At 42.9% G+C, this 19,692-nt stretch overlaps 1 protein-coding gene across 1 annotated transcript in view; it reads right to left on the bottom strand.

The window, feature by feature from the left end:
* The window catches only part of TEAD1 (TEA domain transcription factor 1), a 168,754-nt gene extending 159,908 nt beyond the window's left edge, over positions 1–8,846 (bottom strand). The window contains 2 exon segments of the mRNA XM_052811074.1: positions 7,717–7,863; positions 8,514–8,846. The gene's annotated coding sequence lies outside the window, so the exon portion shown is untranslated.
* Positions 8,847–19,692: the final 10,846 nt, after the last annotated feature.

The following is a 19,692-nucleotide window of genomic DNA, read 5'->3' as shown; positions in this document are numbered from 1 at the left end:
GAATGAGAGATCACAGGTCTAACCTGCAATGAGCCAGAAGACAAAAAATGCTATTATCATCCAACTGCGTAAGACACAACATGGACCTGAACTATAAATCTGAATTTAAAGCAGATTTAAAATTTGAGGTGACCCCAAACAAGCTCTAAGTGGACAGATGCTAGCATATCATGTCCCTGCAGAGAAACTAAAAGCCTCTGTTAGCAGCCTTAGATGCCAAGCCAAGGGCACGAAACCTTTCTCATTTTCTGCAGGTGTCCATGTCAACTCGGGCACAGCAGTCATGTGGGAGCATCACCTCTCACTTCACTGCCCGCCTTGCTGGCCTCTAGGTGCTCTGCCAGCTCCTGCATTCTTCCATGCAGTTCATCTGGGTGGACTTTAGTGGGGCATTAAAGAATGGCCACTGTTCCGGACTGTCATATTACTCTGTTCCAAAGGGACAGGAGAAAAATTTTCTTCTCTTTGACCTCCTTTCATTAGTAAAAAAGTGGTGTCAGCAAACAGATTTAGAAGATGATTGTAAATTTCTTTGAGAGAGGGAATCAGGTCCTTTTATTGGTCATTAAGGATCCTGGACATGAAAGGCATTGTACAAGCACAAGCGGTCCTTTCTTTCCAATAGCCAGGGCAAGGAAGGAGTGGAAGCAGCACAGCGACGGGGATGGGCAAAGAGACCCAACAGCGAGACCGCATCCGTGAAAAGCAGCAAAAGTGATAGGATAAGGAGGACCTGGCAAGACGGATAGCAAAAGCAGGGAAACAAAAAGCCACCGTGATCCAAAGGAAGGAGAGCCTAATCAAGCACTGCCCAAGAACAAGTTCATACCCGACAAAGAGGAGGGTCCAGGCAAACAGAGACAGATGCGGTGCCCTGTAAGGAACAGCAAGACAGAGCCTGTAGGGCAGAAGACACAGAGGAATGTGCTGCAAGGTCAGAGAGCAACGCGGACAGATCCAACCCTAAGGACATCACTGCAGCATTGAATGGAAGACTGTATTTATGGTTTGAGACTTTTCCTGCAACAAAATAATTATGGCCAAAGAAAGGCAGGGGTAGGGGGAAGATGAAGGAACTTCCATTGAGTCTTCAAGTTTCCACCCGGCTTTCAGCTGATTGAGGAAAAGCAGAAATAAAAAAAAATAAAAATCTTCAAAGATCAGCTGACAGCAGATATAGGGACACAATTGTTTTTAAAGGTTAATTTTTTTGAAAGAATAAGGGTAAAATCAGGGATATGGGAAGTGAAACTGTTTACAGAGTTTTGCCTTTTATTTTAAACTGCAAACCAGCTTTAGGACGAAAAGTGTGTACGCATGGTGGTAGTAGATTAAATATGAATAAATTTCCTCTCTCCCATTAATTAATGTTTCCAAACACTATTTTTTTTAATTGATACACATAACAGAGGCTTTAATCCACTAAACCTCTATGAATTTACCTTTTCTTCCAAAATCTTTTCTGACATTTTCTCCCCTCAAAACCGAAATGTCATTCCTGAATTATAATCTCCCAACAGAAAGACAACCATGTAAAAAAACATGCCAGCTAATTCCAAAAATAAGCACCATTGTTCACAGCACCATGAGGTGAATGAATGGCAAGAGATTCCACCAAGGGAATAACTGTGATGTCTATAATGTTAAGGAATAATCTGGCACCAAAAATACCCAAGGCCATACTGGTTGGTGATTCAAACATGAAGCATATCAAAACGCTACTGATAAGCTAAATTAACAGATAGCTTATCTGAAGCATATACTAGCCATATGGTGCCACAACTTCTGTTGCCTGTTGCTGGCATAACAATAGGCTACTGCAGTCTTAGACTGGAAGCACTATTTGACAAACTGTCAACAGCATTTTTATTTTTTTGCAGAGCTCTAGGGCAATGGCGCACTCGCCTATTTGCATTTTTTTTTTAAACAGGTGAACAAAGAGTAAACCAGATGTCAACTTTAGAAATCGAGCTGTCTGGATCAGGAGATTTAACAGAGGCAGGCATACTGCTACAGCTCAAATCTAGACAATGAGCTTTTCTAAAAACACTCTGGCCTAGGGGAGTGGCTATTTAAAACACTTGGCTTCTTTTATTTCAGCACTATGGGAAGTGAATTCTGCTCTTAAGTGCCAGCTCAAATGAAGTCATTTTGTTTCACTGGGGCTTTCTTTGCATTTTAGAAATGTAGCATGTACTGTAGAGTAAAGGAAAAGACAAGTATGAAAAAAAAAATTCTGATTCTTTTTCAGCTAGAAGCTGGGTAAAAGGCAAGGGCGGCGGGGGGGGGGGGTGTTTGGAAATTAGCAATTTGATCACATACCAAAAAAACCTCAAATAAAAAAATCTGTGAAAGGCTAATCCGAGTGCAAGTTAAAAGAAATTTATTTTCCCCTCATTAAAAAAAAAACCCAAACAAATAAACAAAGAAAAAAAACCACCAAAACACTTTTGAAATCTTTAGGAAGACCTGGTATTTACAACACCCTCAACCTCCACAAAGACAAGGTGTGAATACTGACCGATAAGGAAGATTTACAATGGGACTTTAATATCTCACAGAAGCACAATCGGTTAATACCAAAAAAATCATGAAAGTCATCTTCTTGCTTTATTTAAGACATACTATTTGAGGAAAAAATCTTTTAATAACAGAGTAATCCACTCAATCATTTAAAAAATTGACAAAACAAAACCTACTGTCAATCAATACATAGTAGATCTGTCTATGGCATTCAATTATGAAAATGTGCTTTTAGTTGTGTTCTGTAGGGGTGTGAAAGACATAATGAGAAAAATAGATAACTTTCTGTTTTAATAATCTGTTCTGCTTTGATAGGCAGTTATGGGAACATATTTATTTTCTGACTTATACCCAGCTAAGTATGTAGCATTTTTAGATTATCTTTTCAAATTGTTCTTGAACATTCTCAGTTTAAAAAAAAAAAAAAACAACCTCCTTTCATGTTAAGTTGAGATTGCACTTGAACTCTTTCCAAAAGCCAGAGCTGTACTGAATTATGATAATTAGAAAGCTGTGCGCATAAAAGGCAGCACAGTTGATGCATTTAAAAAAGTTCATGCCAGAGAATATAAGTTCAATATGTTCTCACATAATTAACATTTCCCATCATTAGCAGCAGTTTTCAGTTCATGTATCTGTAAAAACAACAGCACTCGTCATTGTTTTAGATTCCCAGTCAATAGCATTTTAATAGTTTTACACATAATCCTAAACTTTCCTTCCCTTCCCCCTCCCGGCACACTGAGATTTCACATTCTACCTTCTGACCTGCTAGCAAGTAAACTTGTATTTTGTTCTCATGTGATTCTGCTGCTGCACAGACTATCTCAGATTCGAAAGTTTAGAGAAGAGATAATAAGAACTAGAAATCTAAGAAGGCCATTTGGAAAGGCACGACAGGATGCAGAGGGAATAATCACGTTGTTCCAGTAAACAATGACTAGAAGACAAAGAACAAAAAGTTGTAGGTGATACCTTTGACTGGACAGGAGCCAAACTAAAACAGGCTGCCTCTGACAAACCCAGACACAAGCTGGAGGGACTCGGAAATGGGGTTGCAGCCCTGCACCAAACAGGCAAGCATCTATAACCTCTTTACACACTCTGTGGATTTTCATCGCGTTCTTGATGTAGGTACAAAAACTCATCTAACAAATAAGGGCATGCAGCACATGACAGGCTGCTCTTTGAGACATTCATAGACTTCCTGTGTAGAATATCTCAAATTAGTTGTTAGCTACCAGATTTTGACACAGGCTCGTTGCCTTCTTTCTCTTCTCTCCACTTCTTCAATGCCTGTATTTTAAAATTAATATAATTCTGGTGGAGCTTTAACAACCTGACATAGTATAAAAGTTGCTGAATCTGCATCAACACAGAGAGAAATTTTGGCTTTACCAATAACAAGTTAAAACTCACAGTGACTGCAGTGGGATCAGGATTTCATACAAAACCAAGAGAGGTTCAGGATATTAAATTAGAAAACTCCTAGCTGAATTTTATGCGACAAATCTGAGGAGCAGATTTGAAGTTGGTGCCTCAACGGATTGAAGTCTGCAACTTTTCACTCTCTTATGTTTTGGAAATGAGCAATCATTAAAACCAAACACAAAATTATTCCAGGAAATATTATTCCGTCCTTGTTCCACTTGCAAAAGTCAAAAGGAGTTTTGTGCAAGAACACAGAGCAAGATACGGTCATAAAGTGGGAAATTATTGCAGAGATTTTTCTTCTAAAAATGTGTCTTCAGTGTGGCTGAGTTGGTTGGCTTTACAATAAATAATGCCATTAATCTGTTCATATATCACAGGATACAATTTAAATTATACAGTACTTGCATAAACTGCCACAAAACCTCTAACAGCCGTTTTCTTTCAGGGAGATGATTTACCTCTTGCAGGTTCTAAAATTTTGTTGCGACTGACTTAGTTGGTTTTGTTTTTTTTTTTTAATAGTAAATGACTGTAGTTTAGGAATATAAAACATTCCTGCTTGAGGCAAGCACTAATGGCAAAATGCAGCATGGTGACAAACCAGTAATTATATCTCAAATCCCAGAAATAAGTAACTACTATTTCTCTCGTGCATAAGTAGGTCCCTCTGATCAACTGAGGATTTCAAAATCGTTTTTAAAGGGCCCCTTTGCACCCTCATTACAGCCAACATAATACAGCAACAGGCCATATGAAGTCAAAGGAATTAACCTGAATTTAGACCAGATTTTTGAAAAGTTAGCCCTCACCTCATGTTTGCACATGCTATGAATGAGAGCACAAATGGAATGAGCGACCAACTTTTAATAGAAATTTGCCTGCAAGTTTTAGACGGATTGCAAGCAAAGCAGAACATAAGCCCCGTACAGAAATTTGAAAAAGCACGTGTGTCAAACCTGATAGTCTTTTTAATCAAAGATACAGAATAGCACCCATGTCCTTCTTTAGACATCAAATACCATACTAACCATGTACATAAAGCATATGCTGTAAATATCTTAGTATTTGATCCAGGGAATGTTTATTCCTATGAGTCATCCCAGTCACTTTAGCCTGAGTAGGGACTGGATCTAGCAAACCTTTTCTTCTTAAATAAATGGAATCACTTCAGAAAGACAGTTTTTAAACCATCTCCGGAAAGATATAGCATTAATATTAACATCACGAAGAAACACCAGATAAAAAGCGTGATGTATGCCTGTGTACGTACAGTCAGAAACCACGCGTACAAAACGTAATGTGTGAAGGGAACCTTCTTCCAAACACACGCATTCAGAACCATACACAAAATCTTCATGTTTTGGGAACAGTCTTAGGCACCTTCCAATAAATCAGATTACTTCTAGTGAAATTGTTCCAACACTGTAACCATCCTACTTTATAGACTGAAACCTGACAGCTATATCATAATACACAATTACATATTTTTACCTTTCACTTTTCTTTAAGTGAAAGACACCAGAATTTCTCTGTAGCTCCAGAAGTCTTTATTACACTTTTGCCTGTACTATATCTTGAAAGTTTGCTTACAATATGATCTACAAATGTAGCTTAAAAAGAAAGGAAGAAATCCTTTTTCCCCTGCATGTGACTTAACTGTGCTTAACTTTTTCAGGCATGGACAAACAAAGCCTAAAAACCACTTTAATGATATCCAAAACCACTACATTGTCCAGCAACAACAACAACAACAACAAAAAAAAACGCTAGTTACAAATTATACCAAACACGTTACACATGCTCACACATCTCCACACATCACAATATGCTATCATTTCTCAGCTGGAAACTCATGGCGGGTCTAGTTCATAATAAAGTTTCTGTTCTTTTTTAGCTGTTTAGTTAAAACTCCTTTAAGCAGAGGCTGTCTCTACTGAGACTCCTGTCAAATCAAAATTTTTCCTCTGCTTCACTGTACTGCTCACATACATGCCACCCAGCACTAAGAAACTGTACAAAATATAAAACTGTAATTTGAATCTCAAGAGCTGTTGTTACACTCTCCTGGGTGCAAAGGCTAATAATATTTACTTCACCAAAGCAGCATATGTAAAATTGATGCTCAAAATACACCTAACGTTTAGCGATGAAGTACTTTCCAAAGGTATTTGTAGATTACTAAGAAAAAAAATTGAAATAAATCCTTTGCATCCAAAATTTCTGCTTGGTCAGCTCATAAAAACCTGCAGCAGGCAAAATGCAGAATTATCCCTATTAGTATAGAAAATGCCTTATGACCTAATTAAAAACCAGCGCAGTGTGAAAAGACACGTTTTACCGTGAAGGTGAAAAATAAATGCACCTCAAGAAAGTTTACCTTTACTGAAAATCATTTCCAAAAGTTGATTTTAAAAACTTGCAAGTTCAAAATGTGACCCAAATATAAAATCTTTAGTTCTGTGTCTTAAAAACATTCGCTGCATTAGTCCTTGTATTTCTATTCCCAAATAAAGTATTCATATGTGTGCGCGTATATAAATATATATACACACAAACATGCAAGCTTCCCTCCTGCCCCCAGAAGTAATTTAATATACAGGTCTGTGTCATTTTTGATAGCACCATCTTACCATCAGTACAATCTAATATCCCTGTAATGGTATTCCCCAACTATTTATAGAGACAGAATACATCATACATTACAGACAGGCATTCTCAATCTAGGGTTATAAGAAGAATCCCACATAATTTTAAATTAAGTCCTAATGTAATTATAATCATTTTTGTTTTCATATTCAATTGCAGGTAGCACTTAGTTATTTACATGAATTTTCCTGTAAGAGGCATTCCCACAGAGATTTCCATATTAGATGTACTGCATAATAACTGAACATTCAGCTAGAGAAAACAGTTTTTTTATCCATAAAGCTCCAAACTTTGCCATTACCTAAGTTAGATATCTCTGTAAAACCGCTAACTGGCAACACTGCGTTTCTAAACTTTATCAGCACTAAGGGAAAGCAAATATGCTTCTGTTAGACAGGAATACAGCTGTATAGGTACTTTTTTCCCTGAGGCTCTGCCATTTCATCCTACATTTCTTATATATACTATTTTACGTCAGAAAACGCCAGTACAATCTGATGTTCCTTGGCCTTTCTTTCCCAGATGGTGTTCAACAACGAACAGTTAAAAAATACTGGGAGCCATTTACATTCAGAAGGCGTAGAACAGAACTGCTCCCTAACTTTCCAGCACTTCTGGAGGTCACTTTTCATTTCTTCATATCAAAGGCAGGCACTTGTTTCTAATAAGTTAACAACTCTCCTGAGAAACGTGGGTGGCTGGTATTTCATTGTTTCATAAATATTTTTATACTGTAACACCATTCAACTTAAAACAGATTTCGAGAGGAGAAAAAAAATCACGACTAGGATTATGTTCAACTGAGGTAAGAGAGCGCAAACTTTTTTGCTTGGTAAAAAATAGAGATGTTCCCCCACCCCCACCCCCCCCACCCCGCTTTATTTGTCCCGGTTGTTTTCGGTCGGTTGTTTGGAGGGGGCCGCTTTGTTTTAATTTTGCTCCAGAAGCCGTACTGTATAACTTTTTCCCTCCCCCTTAGAAGTGTACTTCCTTTGAAAACGCTCTTTCTCTGAACAAAGGCTGCCACCGGCCCTCCGCATCAGCACTGTGGACATCTGTAGAATACGGCTCTTGAAAACGTTACGGATAAATAAAATCCCCTACGGTTCCTACCGAAAGGAAGTTTTCCAGGGACAATCTCCTCCGTGTTGTTGTAACTGCGACTTTGTCTTTTTTGGATACAATGTTTCTGCTGACTCCCGAAAATTTTCCACTTGAATGTGCAATTAACCAGCAGCAGCGGCAGCAGCGGCAGCAGCTCTGGAGAAGGAGAAGAAGCAGCGAAAAAGGACATTCCTTCTTTCATCTTTTAGAGGAAAAGAAAAGGGGGGAGGAAAGCAAAACTCGGGGCAGTGCACCGAGCAGAGCTCCGAGCCAGGCCGGGCCGCTCAGCAGCCCGCACCGCCGGGGGGGGGATCGCTCCTGAGGGCTGCGAGCGTCTGCGGCGAGCCCGGGGCTGCTCCCAACTTCTTGCTTCCCCGTGGAAAAAAATGCGAAAAATGCCAAGGACCGGTGCGCGCGTGTGCGTGTGTGAGAGAGAGAGGGAGACTGAGTGTGTGTGTGTGTGTGTGCGCGCGCGCGTGTGTGTGCGCGCCCGGCTGCAGAGCAGTGACTCAGGCAACTAAGTGCGAGCGGCGGCGGCGGCGAGGGGGAGCGGAGCGGCGCGGCGCGGCGCGGGCAGCAGCCGCCTGTTGCAGCTCCGGCCGCGGCCCCGCAGCGGCAGAAACTCCGCGGGAAACAACTTCTCCCCCTGCCCCGGCCCCTCTCCCGCCTTGCCCCGGCACCTGCGGGGGCGCCGGCCCCCCCCCCCCCGGGCCGAGCCCGGCCGGGGCCGACCCCCCCCCCTCCCCCGCCGCCCCGCCGCACAAAGCGCCGGCGGCGCGGCGTGCGCGGCCGCGGCCCCCTCTTACCTCCGCGCCGCGGCCCCCCCTCCGCGCACCGCCAGCGCGCCGCGCTCCGACGGCAAACTTCGCCCGCCGCCCCCGGGCCGCCCCGGCTATTTATGGCCCCGCGCCTATTTTTAATCCGCCGCTCGGCTATTTATACCGCGGCGGTAGGTTGCCGCGGGCCGGCGGACGGAGCCCTCGGAGGATGAGTTGCTGCCCGGCCGGCGGCGGGGCGGGCCGGGCTCCCGGCCGGGCTGCGCGGCGCCAGCGATGCGAGGAATGCGCGGAATGAGGGGAGGAATGAAATGAACGCGGGAGCGGGGCGGCCGCGGGGCGGAGCGCGGCCCGCCGCCCCCTGCGGCCGCGGGCGGGCGGGCGGGCGGGGCGGCGGGCGGGGCCTCCGCGCCGCGCTGACCTCATAGGGGAGCCCGCGGGAGGGGGCCCGGCGGGAGAGGAAGGGGAGCCCGGGGCACCGCGGCGGCCGCGCGGGGGGCCGCTACCGCCGCGCCGTGCGACGGGGTCTGCGGCGCTCCGCTCCGCTCGAGGGCCGGCGGCGGGCTCTGCGACGGGCTCGCAGCGCTTTGCGACGGAGTTGCGAAGTACGGGGTTGCAACAGGGGTCTGCCGTGAGGGTCCGCTCTGCTTTGCAACGGGCCGCGGGAGCCGGCTGCGCCCTGGAGCCCGGACCCTGCCGCCTGGGGAGGCTCCCCTGGGAAGCCCAGCCTACCCGCACACGCATCCGACCCCTGGGGGCACCGCGGAGCCCTGCGCGGACAGACCCCCGCCAATCCCGAGGAAACGCAGGCCTGCCCCCGGAAGGCCACCGGCAGCACCCCGGGGCCCAACAGAGCCCCGGAGCAGGGGGGGGAGTAGGAAGGCTTTGTACGCATCGCGCCCCAAAGCAACGTGGACGTGGCGTGGCCCAGGGGTCCGCAGTCTTCGCCCCGGACCCAGGTCACGACTTCTCTCACAAAACCGGCCCCAGCTTCAGATTTCACAATGCAAGTGTTGCACCGCTCTAGTTGGGAGCCTAAGTGCCGCCAGACTCTCTTTACCCTTCCCGCACTGGCGCAACCCATCCCCCAGAAACGCTCCCCAGGCGTTATCGGAAGGCACGTCTCCTTCGGTTAACAATCCGCTACCTTATGGAAATAATCACAGGGCAGGCACAGCTGTTGTGCTTGTGAAAATTATGCAAATACGGCATAAGCGAAATGGGTAACTGGACACCTCGGTGCCTGTTTGTGAAATAAATTGCCTATTTTGATGTGCAAACAGACATTTCTATCCACCTTTGAAAGTTTGCCCAGCAGGGCCACCACTTTTGGAGATGTCAGGAAAATCACATTACAACCTCAGTAGAACCACATGTTGGTGTCATCAAACGGCATTAACATGCTCACATCACATATGACTTCATGGCATGCTGGGGGAATTCACAATAAATGCCCTGTATATTACTTTTGTGTGATATTAAGAAAAGATGTTGAGCGTGTCTCTCTCTGAATACCAGAAACGTGCTCGTCCTGGTGCTTTCCCACTACCAAACTTGTAAGACAGCCATGCTGATAACAGCCACCATTTTAGCCTGTGACCGACCCAGGAGCCTCTTGAAAATGAGTCACTTAAAGCTCGCGTTGCAGTTAACACAGGGGCTGCAACTGTTTTTTACCTTTGTGGACGAGGCACAGAGTGTGTATGATAGGCAGTCCAAGCAAAAGATGTAAAGTTCCCACTGATCACACGAGTGATACTGACTGAAATCTACTGAAACCCAACCCTACAGAAATGGCATGCAACAATGGCATGCAACAATACCAAATGAAGCCAAAGTTTGAGCAGGTCAAAGGATTGGGAGAATGCAAAAATGAACATATTTTAGGATATTTTTTCCCCACACCATTCCGCACTGGCTGAAAAATTTCTTCCCCAAAGTAGGCTACAAGGAACACCCTCACACACAGAGAGAATTTCCTTTCTCTTCCCCTCCTCCTTTCCAAATAGCACTAGTAATATTGTCTAATAACTGTCTAAGTGCCTGCACAATTTGTAAAATTCAGTCACTCTGCAGAGGTCTATATGAAAGCCATAGTCTCTTGAATGTACCCGAAGTTTACCAACTCTTTTCCGAAGCCAGAACAGAAAAATGGGAAAAAACATTGCCCCCTAACACCTATACCATAGATTTTTTGGTCACTAGACTTAAACTCACTCCATTATGTTCACTGTATGCACAGAAATGTGAAATGTCTTTAAATGAATGTGATTTTTTTTTTTTTTCTTTTCCATAAGGCTTGCAGAGAAAGTACCAAGAATACTGACTCTAACTTCCATGCCTGTGCAGGGCCCAAAAGGTATCATAGCTCTGTAGACATGGAGGGACAATAGCAAATTTTCGGACAATGGATAAACCGAGTTTGAAAACTTCTTACCTATAGCAGGTCTCACAAATGAAAGTGAAGAAAAATTTGCAGGACTATGCTCTCCTAGTGGAAAAGAAAAAAAAAGGGGGTTGTTTCTACACCAGTGGTTGTGGATGAACACAAATCAAACTCAAACCAGGTTGTAGCTGTTTGACCACATCTGCAGACAGACAGTTCAGTAGCTCTTTTGCCATTCAGAACTCTTTCAAGAAGAATAATTAAATTTACCTGATACCTGCTCATTTTGCTGTTACCTGCGAGCAGCAGGGAAAGCTCACAAAATTCTGATTATTTCTCAGGTTCTGAAACTTCATATGTTAGTGTTCTTCACAGGCAGTGAGCTCTCAAAAACAAATGCTTGGGGAAGACCGGAGGTCTTCCGTTAGCACAGTGTAAAAGTTCATCCACAATCCACAGTTTCCAACTCAAAGCTGAGTCCTGACAATAAATTGCTCACAGACAACTATACCAATTAACTACCAAAACTGAGGCCAAGATGAACAGCAAACTAGTATGGTGACTAAATCATGGCACTTGCTGAGCATAGGTCTGTGGGCCAGTGAGCTCCCGATAAAACCAATAGCCTCTGAACACTGAGGTAAGGAAATTCTGTCAAGTATTGATCTTTCTTGCCTCTTGGCTTATATAACCTGTAGGTTGTCATGTCATGCCATGTCATAGCATACCATATTGGCAGTCACTTCAAAAAATACACACCTGGAATCCCAATGAATTTCTGACAGAAAAAAAATCTGTACTGGGGAGAGAGAGGTCTGTGTGTTTTGACAGAAGGTGAGGATGAGGAAAGACAACATCAGTATCATCCAGCCTGTTGGTCCAGCCACTGCCTTCATGCGAGGGTAGGCTTCTTTGGAGGCCCTGTGGATGAAGAAGGAAGGTACATTTGGAGGCACATTCACGCACAGAAAACTTTCTCTAATGAACTGCTGGCCCTGTGTTTATTGATGAATGGCTTCTTCAGGCACACAGGTGCGCTAAGAGTTACAAAAGCTGAAGAAAACAAAGGGACATTGGGACAAGCCCAGACAGGGGCATTTCCTGGGGACAAATGCTTATCTCAGCTAGAAAGGAGACATACAAGTGGGGAATATGGGAAAATATAGTAAGAAAGAGAAAGAATGAGACTCAAGAGACAGACACCAATAAAAAGACTTCAGGGAGAGAGACTGGGGAAAGAGAAGAGACACAGAAAAGAGGAGAGAAGGGAAAGTGAGAGAAATATTTGTCACTATAGAAGGAAGGCAGGAAGAATAAAATAAAAAGTTTAAGAAGGGGGATAAAAATGGAGAAAGGGAAACCTGAAGATGAAAAGGAATCGATCGGGGCAGAAAGAACAGCTCAAGGGAAATCAGCTGGGAGAGCAAGGGAGATTGTAGTTTATGAGAAGAAAAATAAGAAGTAGTAGAAACAGGAAAGCTTAACAATAAAAGGACTAAGCTAAGGAAGGCTAGAAAGAACAAGCAAAAGAATATACAATTAGAGAATAAAGATCTACAGTACTATCAAGTCTTGCATTTGTCAGTGAAATATTATTTTGAGTGCAAGTCCTATTGAGACTGGGGCAGAGGCAAGTGTGAACATACTTAAAGATAAGATGGAAGCTGGATTGTAGTTTACATATAGGAACCGCTTTTGTCTTCATTAATGAGACCACTGATAGTAGGGGGCATTAGGGAGCCTAACAGAAGAATTGTAGTTCCCTTTCCCTTTGCCGTTAGCTATGCCAGGTACAGGGCACATAACTTCGATGTTTCATCCCAACACCCAAAAACAGATGATGCTTTTAAGTCTCCAAGAGATGAAACAGTACCCAAAGATACAGGGTTAACAGAATTCCTAGTTTACTCTAGGAATAAGTAAATTCTCATCTGCCTAGAGAGTACTGTCAGACAAAAACAAGATGGACTCTGCAAATTCTAGATCGAGAGCCCATTTTGGACTTGGAATGAACCTAAAAGCTCAACCATGCTTGGATACAGCATTTTGGTTACAAATACTGAAAGGATTTTAAAACTTTGTAACTGGATTGCAGTTCAGATTAGGAAAACCGCTAATCTCAGGAAATGCTTAAAAGCAGTATGTAGATTAGGATTAATCTATAGTGTGCAAAGAATTAAATACCCAAATCAACGTGTTGTTGAACATGCCAACAAAAATACTACAGGGAAGCTGTAATGTAATGGAACAGAGCTCTCCATATTATAAATCTAGCTGCTGAGCTTTGTAAAGCGGCAGACAGCATAAAGAATGAAAACAAATAACAGTTTAATAATGAATTACAATAATTGAGTCAAGAGGAAGCCAGGACATGAACCATGGCCTCAGAGCCCAACTGAGTTAAAATAGTACAGAGAGTGGGTATATATAATTTCAGACAATTCTGGTTGCTTATTTCTAAAGGTGAACTGAGAGCTTTTTAAAATTACACGACCAGAGTCCAGGGCTGTGTATTCCTCCCATTGATGAAATCACTAACGCCAAAATGGTGTGGCTCTTGTCCTGCTTTAAAGCAAACAATGTAAGCACAGCAGCCTATTCCTTCTACTGATAGCAATAATTCTTAGCACCACTGATTGAAACAAATTGCTGTGAAAACCACTTGGGTGGTTGGGGTTTTAAAAAATATTTTGCACTACATATTTTGTTGTGTTATCATCATTTTCTGCTGGAGGAAAAAAAGGAGAAAAAAATTTCCTATTCAAATTCCCAAAGAATCTCTTTTCTTTGATTCATCAAAATTTCAGGTTTCTGAGCACTTCTCAGCCTGCTTAATAGGCAAATGGCATATTTTGTTCTCTCCCTTCACTTTGGCCCACATTTCTAATGGTATGTAGATGCTTGAAGTTAGGTGTAGGTATTTTTAATCCTCTTCAGTCCCTAAGTGCCTAATTTCTTTTGATTTCAATGGTTTTTAGGTGGGTACCTATTCTGGAACTCTCAATACTTATCTAGACACCTGAATAATAATAATAATAATAATAATAGCAATAAAAATAACAATAATAATAAAAGACACCTTAATGTTTATCTTAACCACTTAAGTACCGTTAAAGGCTTCCTTTAGATCATGCTCAAAATTTACATCCAAGGAATATTTCAAAGCACTTAAAAGCACCACCTGCTGTGAGATCTGGTGTACAAGGTCATTCGCAAGCATTCATTTATCTCACCAAAATGACTCCACATATGACTTCTACAGGAAGAGGCAGGGGCCAGACTTTCTTCTTTCCAAGATGAATTATTTCTAAGTAGGCCTTTTCCAGTCACCAAGAAGGACAGGCAAACACCATTCCTGGTGTCAGTTTGTCCCAGCACACCTCTGTGGCAGCGCGGCCAGCTCTCTACCCTCTGTCTCTGCCTTGGAGGCTGCAGTGTGTCCTTTCACGGGCAGGCCTTGCCTTTGTCCCCTGTAATGCTGCTACTTCCAAATTAGCCTGTGGCCACCTTGCCAGCACCATAAAGGCAGTGGGTCCCACTCACCCGGCTCCCCGCTAGGCCTGCCCTGGGCATCTGTCCGCACCATTTGTATGGAAAGAAGTATGTTGTGGGATGGTAAAGTCATTAACCAACCACATTTCAAAGAGCAGCAGCAAACACAGGAGTTGTTATACCATCTTAACACTTTCTTGTGGAAGATATTTCACTAGAGAAAGTGCCAGGCAGCTTCACCAGAGATAGCGACTCCTTCTGTAATACGACAAATTCCACTTTCACAATCGACTTTGCTGAGACTGCAAAAGGTGTAAATCAGTGCAGCATTTGGACCTATCTTTATAAACAACTTTGGGCATAAGCAGGCACTTGGGTGACATGGAGCCACTGGCAAAAAGCTGAGCTGCGTTTCCTGCTGAGGCTCCTCGGCCTCAGGTCAGGAGTGCAAAGGCTGCTTCCCCTGTCACACCACGGACAGTACACCTAGGGGCTCCCTTGGCTGCTGCTTCATCTAATCCCTGGAAAGCCATATGCTAAGGGAGAATTTGCCAGATACTGGGAAAGGCTACCAAAACCAGTGAACCACAAGTGACAGTGTCTAAAGTGAAAACAAACTCTCCCAAACAAGGAAGAATTGTTTAATGCTCCTTATCCATACAGGGTCCAAAGTATCATTGGAAGCTCTGATAAATACAAAACCAAACTTCACCTGAAGTAGAAGGGATACCCAGTATATGATCAAGGCAGGTAGGACGGACTGCACACTTAAGGTCCAACTAGAATATAGTTACCCTTATTTTACACTGATTTTTCCATTTCTCCACTCATAATGCAGGTAGAATCATACATGGTAAATAAAACTGGGAGAAAACCAAAGTGAGAAAGTCTGAGCTGTGCAGAGGTGTTAAGGGTGATCTTGCTAAGAAAGGAAAAACTCAGAAGACATACGTCCTCACGCTCTCTTCTGTGTCATCTGCATAATGAGACCTGCAAAAAGTACCCGAGTTCCTCTTGCCTCATTATTTTCTCAGTGCATATTCTTCTGGTATAATGTAGAAACTTGTTGCAGCCACCTGCAAAGCTCAGGGTTTGTTCAGGACAGAACTGGAGAGCTGAGAGAGCACAGCACTCTTTCTGAGGTGATTCAAACCTAGCAGGATTCAGTCTTTCTACTTTTGAAGGTGGGAAGTGGGACAGCAGAGGCAAAGAAAAGGGACTCTTAGAAGAATATGCTGCTATTTCCTGTTAAACTTGACTATTTGGATGTTCAAATGAGTATAAAAGGAAATCTAAAGAGAGGTAATGCACTCCTTACTGCAACTAATCCTTGAAGGCCAGGCTTCCATGGCTTTTTGGTAGGAAAATTACAAAGAGTAATTTGCAGTTGGTTGGGTAATGAAAGAAGAAAAAATTACCTAAAGCTGCTGGGAAATCATAATGGGGTATGGGTATGTAGTTAGATGGACTCAGTTCATGGGGATGAGAACTACAAGTTTCTGGAATGGCCATTGCAGAACTTGTAGTAGTAAATATCACCATGTAAATCCCGACCTTTCCTCATCCTTCCCAGCGGGAACCACAAATACTTCTCATCTAGCCTGTGTTTAGGAAGACAGTTTTGGAAACAGGAAAAAGGAAAGTCATCTGAAGATGTAGGAGCTACTGAGGCTAGCTGCTGCTGTAGTCTATCAGAATAGGATCCCCACCTTTAATTTTTAATTTTGGACTGCCTCTTCTCTCACTGCTTTTTCTCTGTCATGTTCCAGTAATGACAAACAGTAACCAAACTGACAGTGTTACTTACTTGAAATTAAAACAACTGCTTAACGCTCTTAAAATTCAGAGTTTTGTAGCTTTGCAAGCTGCAGTTGATGGACTGGATGCTGTGAAGCTTAATCGTGATTGCAAATGCTCTTTGTTTCTGCTTTTCTGCTCATATGCTCATGATATGTTACATCCCATAGAGAGCCAGTCAGGATACATTGCCGGTGTTTGAAATGGTCCATGGAAATGGAGGACCACCTCAAACAGGTATCCTGCAGGAAAAGCAATGCCTCCCAAAGGTGGGGGAATAGCTGTACAGTCTTAATGAACAGGTTTTGGCAGAAGGAAGATGGGGGTGACCAGAAGTCATGCTAGTTTGCAAGTGTTCACCACTCAGGGCCATGTGCCACACAGCACACAGGGCAAAGTGCTCTGCCCACACTGGGTGTCACAGGTAAGTGGGACACATAAGGAACTGTGAATCACAGGTCCTGTAAATGGTCATTAAATAGTTGGGTAGAAGTGTGTCAAACAATGAGATGATGTAATGGACAAATGCTTATCATAAACATAGAGAAACCTGACCTCATTTCACATATGATTTCATCTTGCGTGACCTCACAAGTGCAGTTACTCTACCACCTGCACAGCCTTGTATGTTTTATGTGCTTCTTTTACCCTCTAGATCCTGAAGAAATTAGTTAATTTGTTGTTTTTCACAATCAATCCCAGATGGATGATGTCTGTCAGCATTTCCTGATTTACATAACATTTATCATTTTCAAAGCACTTTATAAACACTAAGCAGTTGATCCTCACACCACCCCTGTGCCCTAAGCATTAGTACTTCCTTTCTACCAACTGGAAATTGTTATGGAAAGTCAAAGCAATCCTCACAGTAGCTAAGGTAACAGCAGAACTCAGTACCATCCAATTTTTTAACTGCTCTTTATGCCTCTAGCATGTCACACTTTCCTAATGCAAACGCATCTACCACACTGCCCTCCAGTAGTTCTTTTTTCTTTCTTATTTACATATAAAAATCTTCTCCCCAGCTCTGTTAGTTCTTGCAACTTTTTGGTCTCTGGTATAGTTAAAAGCCAAGCTCTCAACTTGTCTACAAGTCAACTTCCAAAATACTCTAAAAACAAATGAGTACAACTTTTGTGCCTTAAGGTATTGATCCCAAATGTCTGTCAGGTACAATTAATAGTTTTAAAAAGTCATCTTTTTAATTTATTCACTTAATATGAGGTCACAGAGTCATCTAAGTTCCTTGTGGGTACAGAATTGAGGTTCACTGAAAATCAGGCCCCAGCTGAGCTTTGGTAAATTTTTAAAGAAGTAAGCAATTAAATGGCTTGTAAAATAGAGGTATTTCAGAACTGACATCAGTAACTGTTGGAAAGAACTGAAACTCAGAACGGCTGCATTATTAGCTGCAGTAGAGCATTCAGCAATGTTAAACTCCTTCCAAGTACATACAAAGGGAATGAGTTTGATTTATTAATAATAATGGCCTTACATACAAAGTTATAGGCAGGTGAAGGCTTTTGAGTCACTTCTAACTGCTGAAGGCAAGTAAAGAAGAAACACTGGGTAGTAGCTAGACAAAATTAGAAGCCTGTAACCCCTTCTTTGGGCAGTGTTTCTTCATCTAATCTTGTCTATACTAGCAAAGAGTAGTGGTGCATGGCTGAACTCTGCTAGTACACCACCACCTGACAGCCCCTCAGCACAAAAAGGCTCTATAAGCCCTCCACACATTTGAGTCATACCATTCACACAAAAAATTACCTAAACAAAAACACAGCACAAGAACTTTTGTTTACGATATTGCCTTTTCCTTCCTTCCTTCCTTTTTAAAATGTTTTCCCCATACCGGCATAGGTGACCCCAGACCTGATGCTCTTAAGGATAAACCTCCCTAACATTCAGTGTTGCAATTCATGACTTATGGGTTTGCTTTCATGTTAGATGCAATGGACAATGCTTGGGAAGAGCCAGATGCCTGAGAATAAGATTCACCACAGGTAAGTTAGAGGTACCTAGAACTAGCTAAAAGGGAAATTCTTAGGAAAGCAGGTAGAGATCTGCCCTCTGTCAGCATAATGACACCTTGTTTGGCATAACAGGAGGTGTTCTCCTCTTGCAATTCAGACCCTAGTTGCCTCTGCTGAGGGTGGGTGTCTCTGCTCTTGCTTTTCAAACTGGCAGCTGGCCTCCATGCTTTACAGCAATGAGAGGAAGAAGGTGACATTGCCATTCAATGTCCTCTGGTAGCAAAGTAGATAAGCTTCAGTCCACCTAGGACTGAAGGAAACTTAAATTTGATGTCCTTCTCCACCTGAAAGAAATAGATTCCTCCAAGCCCCATGGAGAAAGCACTCTCTAGCAGGAGGCAGATCTGTTGCAGAGCTATTCATTGCATTTTACTGTGCTCCCTGGAGAAGAAAGCAGTGGGTCTGTCCCAGCTTTTCTGGGCAAGCCATTAGTGGATGTAGCCCTCCAAAATGGGAACTGAACTGGCACATAATCTCTCCGTTCCACAAGACCAGGAGCATGGCCACCAGTATACCTTCTCAAACAGGTAAGCGGGCTTCATCAGTTTTGTGGTCTTGGTGTAGCCTGGGCAAAATTTACTTTCTGGCTGCATCTGGACTGGAATCAGGCACTAAGGTATCTCTGCATTATAACTCCTGCTCACTCTGCTCCCTTTTGCAATAAAAGAATTAAAGGTTGAAAATGGGCCATAGGGAATAGGAAATCTAAAGCCAGTTGGAAGGGCCAACTGCTCAGAGGGAACATTCATTGACTTTACATTTTATATCAGTAGGCTAGCCATGCACGCTCCTTCTGACCATGCATTATAGCAAAACAATGGGGAAAATAAACTTGCGTGGGATCTAGAGTTGCTTTAGTAACATATCAATATTAACATCCTATATGTATAAAACATTGTCCATACCTTTTTGTTCTATTTTCTCTAGGTGACTGTTGTCTAACCTATAGGTGTCTCATGAATTCAGGCCAGTGGAAAACAGTAAGTAAAAACTGTTTGTTTGAGACATGGGTTTGTTCTGCTGCCCAGGTTTGAAGGGGGTGAGATATTCACCTACATTTTATTCCAGCATGGGCTCAGACACACAAGCCAGTTACAGTGGCTTAGCAAGGCAATGCATATCAGCTGAACTATGGCTGCTCAGTTACGTCAGAGCTCTTCATGGCATATATGTGAATCCTACATACAGAATACGAAGTAGGCATCCAGGCTGCAGCATTGGGAAGGGACTTTTACTCCTGCCTACATAGTTTTTAATCGCCAAAACCATGAAAGGAACTACTACAGTATGGCAAAGGAATGACTGGGTAACACGTTTTGTGCTTCTGTGGCACCACTATTAATAACTGATGGCTTATGTTATTGGTGAGGAGGAGAGTTAAACTATTAAAAACTTAATTTACGTCTCTCTCTTCACTGTGTGACTCAAACCAGTTTTGCAATCTGTTACAGGTTAACTAGCCAGGGTTAGGCAGGGTGGGGCCTGTAGCAGATTGCAAAAC

This window comes from Harpia harpyja, chromosome 16 (assembly GCF_026419915.1).
Source record: "Harpia harpyja isolate bHarHar1 chromosome 16, bHarHar1 primary haplotype, whole genome shotgun sequence".
NCBI classification, from domain to species: domain Eukaryota; kingdom Metazoa; phylum Chordata; class Aves; order Accipitriformes; family Accipitridae; genus Harpia; species Harpia harpyja.
This window is presented reverse-complemented; position numbering and strand designations above follow the sequence as displayed.